Below are 6,000 nucleotides of genomic sequence, written 5' to 3'. Positions count from 1 at the left end.
TATAAGCAATTAGATATGACCTTTGTGAACATTCTAAAACACATTCTAGAAGACAACCTCATCAAATTAATCATCTGTACCTGTTTCTTGCTATAAGCGAATAGAACGTGACCTTTATGAACATTCTAAAATCCCTTCTAGAAAACAGCCTCATCACATTAATCATCTGCACCTCTTTTCCTTGCTATAAGCAATTAGGGCTTGACCCTTTCTATAGCACCGTCTAGAAGGCAGCCTCATCAAGTACATTTTCTGCACCTGTTCCTTGTTACAAACAATTAGAATGTGACATTTATGAATGTTCTGAAAACGTCTTATTTAAAACCATCCACACTCCTCCCCTTCACTTAGCCCCTTTAACTGGTTCCTGGCTTCCAGGACTCTGTCTTGCCAGCTCCCTTGATCCTACCACTTCGACCTCGCCACAAAGAATGTCCTGAATTAGTTTTGCACCTGGGTGGAAAAATGAACAAGAAGAAAAGGAGAGAGACATTAACAAACTTGATTTTACTATGCACCGAGCTCAATTGCAACATCGTGCTGCAAACAAAGTAACTAGTGTTTTTGTTCAACTTGTACATACTGTTGGCATGGCCCTGCCACTGAGAACTTAGGTGAATCTAACCCCATCCAAATTTGCCTGTGGGTTTGATGCTGAAATCATGCTCACTACAGTTTCAAAAATGTGGATAAAGGAGCCTCTATGGACAATCTAAATGAAAACCAAACAACAACAAAACTAAAGGTTGGTTGATATTTGAAAAGCTTTCGTGAGCTGATACCTTAAGATATAGAGTTAATACTAGACTAAAGCCTTATTAATTATTTGTTTATAGCTACTATATCTGTCAGTACCATTCATCAGACTGGTGGGAATGTGTGCTGCAGTGATGCTACTGTGTAGAGGAGCCACAACATCTTTCACTCTACACACTCTCTCCATCCCAATCCCCTCCCCCCTGGGATTTGCAACCAGAGCCAAAGTCTCCTCCTTGAACGTGAAGGCAAGTCTCAGGAGGATTCAAGAACTAGTGTCACCGCCCAATTGGAATCATCTGGGTTTCAGGTAGGTGACTTATGACAGCAAGATCGTAATCTTTTTTCAACAATTACAACAAAATACAATTGAAAAGAAAGTACATCACACATCTAAAACATTATTTCATTATTAGAGACTAAAAACAATCCTAACTAGACATACAGTCACATCAAGTTCTTCCTTTTTCTGGGTGAAGGGGTATTTAAGAAACATCAAGCAATGAAATCTTTTTTTATTAAGCTCAGTACACTTTGGCTTTAATCTCATGTCCTAATTTTCTTTCATATAGTAAAAAGATATGAGGCAACCAGGTATTTTGAGAAAATGGGTGTATATATAAATTCAAAACTACAACGGTTCCATCATTAAAACGTATGTTTCCTTGGCCTAACAAATGCACCTACATACATGTGTGAAACATGTATCTTATTTATCATGAACTATTTGTTCATTTATCCAAAACCATTTGATATGTGCTCCAGAGACGGTGCAGTTATAGTGAGTAGTGACAAAGGTGAACAGTAGTACTCTGGTGCTATTTGCAAAAGCATAAAACAGCATTGTTGACTAGATGGTATTTCAATGTTTGAAAAGACCCACAATTAGAGTACAGTTTGCAGACACAACAACGTATGTCCTGACAGGTGAGGACGTCAATGTTTCATCTCTCACAAGCTTTTCCACAGAGTCTTCATCAGAAAAAAGTTGGTAGCAACTTTATGGGAAACGTACCATGAGTAGCATGAATAGTCAATAATAATCTTTCAAATAAAATCTCTCAAAATCAGGACTTGTAGCAATTGGCACCTGTGGAGATTCGGATGAAAGACATTGACAAGCTACTACCTTTAGTAACTTACTGCAATCAGTTCGGCATCTAAGCATTGCTCTCCTTACACTTGCATGCAAAGGTTACTATGAAATCTGTGCATCTATCGTATTGGGATATGTTAAGTTTTAATTTAACTTTTATGAAGGACTTGACCACCCACTGTACATGAGCCAGGCATACACATTTGTAATTTAGTGCTTGTCAATTAAATAAATGTTGGGACATATTTAAGTGCTTTCCTTTGTGTTTTCTTACCAACCACTTGAAATTATATGCTCTTTACAGACTAATTAGAATTGCACAGTGTATGCAATGCATAATTTCTGGGGGTTGCAGAGGTCTAGAGGCTTCAGCATCTACTTTCAGTATGAAGTGAAACAATCAAAAAGTCGTATTGTCATAGGAAAACCACGATGAATGAATAATATAAAACAATAGCACACCATTTGCATTACAAACCATCTCCCACTCATTCAATGCTTGAAGCCTGGCACAGTGTTGCATTTAATAACATTATTACTGCTTTTTCTTTTATCAATAAATCATTTTAAAGTTTTCCCCAGAACTTCAAATGATTGCTTGGCAAATTTCTAAGCCAATGATCTCAGAAAAGAACACTCAGGAGACTAGCTATCCAACCACAGACTCTTTTATGTTTCATGAACCATTAAAAAAACATTTTATACTTAATATTCTCAAATGTTGAACAAACTTTTTATTAAAATGGTATGAAAGTTATACATTATTATAGGAAATATAACAATTTCTGTTTGCTTTTAAGGTCTTATGGCTGTGACTTTTCAATTTCCTTGAAGTTTATTATTAAATATGTGTTTCTTGCCATATACGAATTCATGGGAACACATGACATTGTTGTCGCACCATATACAAATTTTCCTTAACAATTGTGAAAAATGGTAGTATCTAGTACAACGATGGATAAACACATTATTGTTGTCTCATCTTCTGTCTGTTCATTCCTGTGTATTTTGTATTTGATTGCAAATTGTTTGCATTTTACTATCAAATTAAATTAAAGGGATTGCATACAAAGTCAAGTATAGAAGAAGGGACAATGGGGGGTGATCTTGGATTGAAAGTCGAGCAAAGTTCACACCTCGAGGGAAACAAATAATATAAATGACTCTGGAATCCATTAAAAGTGAGCATACACGAGAGGTAATGACTTCACTTTATTTTCAAGTATTGAAAATAACATTTAAAACAAAATAGACCATTTAAAAAATATATACCTCGTTTTGTAAAATGTGAAACAGCAGATAGAAAACAAAACAAAATAAATGCTTATAATACATTATAAGCGCACTATGAGATGTAAATATGACAGTTATTCCATAATTTGTTAGGTACACTTGTTCAAGGTAAATAGCAAAATTTCCAGGGCCCTTATGCGTCTGATGGAACTACAGGGTTTACTGCTTGCCAAGAAAAATAATGTCTAGACCAGAGCTAAAATAAGGTAGCTGTATCATTGCATGGTGACTATGAAAAATCCACTGACCATTTGAGACATGCAAAAATGTATTGCGTTTGGGCAAATGTGATTTCCTATTATCTTATCTAATACTATAGATTTGTGTTACAGAGACAATGCGATTAGTATCGCCACACAATACTGTTAGAGTCTAGATTCCCTCAATCCTTGGTTTTAAGGACACAGTCACAGAACAGATTTAAATTTGTGATTATTTTAGTTGAATGTTCAGTATTGTTCATGCTTTTATCACGTGCTGTTAGAAACTCGGTGAATGGCTGGCTGGAGTGTGAGGCCTTATCAAGCACCAACCACAATCCAAGTTATGGTAAAGTACAAGCCAACCCCAAATTAACCTGTGCTCAACCCCCTGATAGCTTGGCACAGAGCAGTCAAGCTTAACCTAAAGACAATGTGTAAAGTATTTTTGCAACACATCAAACAGTAAAACCATGAAAACACAACACACCTGGTTAGGGCGATAGAGTTTAATAAATAAAACAAGTCCAAAATGACAAAAATCTTTTAGTAGAACCCGAGATATTGACTTTTTAAAAAGAAAATAGCATCAAATGTTGTTCTGCACCAACTGTGGATATCTAGTTGCACCAGATTAGGACAAAGTCACAAATTCAAGCCAACCACGATTGTGCATAAGCAGACTACAGGGACCAAGTTAGGCTTGCTGAACAGAGTACCTTAAATACAGGTTTGCAGAGAATTTCATCGAAATATGTCGAAGATCTGCTGGGCAGCCGAGATGATGCATCGGTTCTGAGATGCGGCAAGGCTGATGTGAGAGGGCCCATGTCGTCACTGACGATTCCGTAGATGGGGCTTGCTATGTGTTGTCCACCGCCGTGGATGCACTGCACTCTAGGGGCGATAAACTTGTTCTGAGGAGCTGCGAGGCTGTGATGCTGAGTCCATTGTTGTTGTCAAGGCTGCCATTAACAAGAGATGCAAGGGTTTGTGCTCTGAGGATGCTTTGCGCAGTGGCAGATCCAAAGGCGATACGGGTTCTGGCGGCGACGCGATTCACTACAACGAGTCCAGTCCATTCCATGCATCAACTCTGCTCAGGGTTGCACCTCACTGCACAGGAGCTGCATCGATTCCGCTGGATACACAGAGACTGGCAAAGCACCGTAAGCCCACTTCCAAGGGTCCAGGACTGGGGTGGCACCACTTGGCAGGGTAGACTAACAGAGGGCAGAGGGCAGAGTGCAGGTGTAGATGCAAGGTTGTTGGAAGTCTTTTATGTCTCTCAGGCTACAGTCAGGAAGCCAGCCAACTAGCCCCTGGAGCCATTCTGGGTTCAAGAAATGCAGGTCAAGTTCTCCTCACCTTGGTAAGAGGGCAGCGAGGAGCTGGTCAGAACAGCAGGGAAGCTGTTTCTAAGGACCAGCAGTAGAGCAGAGTGGTAGTCCTTCCTTTCAGTAGCACAGCAGTCCTTCTTTCTTGAAGAGTATACTCAGGTCCAGAAGTGTACTGAATGGTTGGTATCCGAGGTCCCTCTTTTATACACAGTTGTGCTTTTGAAGTGGGGATAAGCTTCTAGAGGCATGGCTTTGGAGTGCACAGTTGTTCTGCCTTCCCTCTACTGGCTCCAAACTAACTACAGGGGGTATGCAGCTTTTTGTGGGGAGACAGTACAGAGCCTATTCAGGCGTAAGTGTGGGGCCTGTGCGGTCACTACTGCACACACAACAGTGGCTTCCTCAAAGGCTACATTTTTCTACTCCAAGGTAGAGGAGGGGCGCTGACTCAAAGATGGTGCTGTGCACTATGCAGAGACCAAAGAAGCACTCCACTTCCCCCAAGCACACAGACAGGTGCCTTCAGGGGTGCCAATAGACTTGCCAGAGGAAACCCACAATCTGCAGAATAGGTAAACCCATGTGATGTGAGTTCTCGTGATATTCAGCGGTCATATTGGGTGCAGCCGTTTACTTAAACCACACCAAACCATTAGAAAGTGTGTGTTGTTCCACCCACCTACATGACGGGATCTCCTCATGGTCAGGGCTCCCATTTTCCAGCTTTCAACAAGATGGTTGGAGTCTCCAGTGCAACAACAACTACCTGCTTCATGTTCCTCCATTGACCCAGAGGAAAGAGAACAAGAAGATAGGAGAATTAGGACCATGTTAAGGCGGTAACATGCCACGTACACGCTTGGATTCTAAACTTATCTTGATTCTGTGTGTGTAGCTCAAAACCCTGGACAGCTGACTTGCTGGGTTCTGGGCTAAGCTATTTCAACCTGCTAAAAGAAGAGCAGAGAGTGTGCTAAAGACTTGATGTCCTACAGTCTCATATGCTATGCATTATACATGAATGTGCTAACTTACCCCGATATCTTTTGCTGACATTGTCGGTGTACACACTTGGATATATGAGTAATGCATTGCGATTGTGCTTTTTTGGAAACATGAATAGCAATAACTGATATTAATCATTGATACTAATTTGGGCATCTTTACTTTATGTAAATATATAACGATTGCTGATCTGAAGCAGTAGCTACTAATAATAAGTTGGTGCAGCAACAATATGCTAATGCATCTGTAAATCAATAGCCCAAGATGGAAATTTGTTATACAGCAAGCTCCACAGGGAATTCAGAACTGT

Source organism: Lissotriton helveticus, chromosome 7, assembly GCF_964261635.1.
Source record: "Lissotriton helveticus chromosome 7, aLisHel1.1, whole genome shotgun sequence".
NCBI classification, from domain to species: domain Eukaryota; kingdom Metazoa; phylum Chordata; class Amphibia; order Caudata; family Salamandridae; genus Lissotriton; species Lissotriton helveticus.
The sequence above is the reverse complement of the archived record's forward strand: the minus strand, read 5'-3'. Positions refer to the sequence as shown.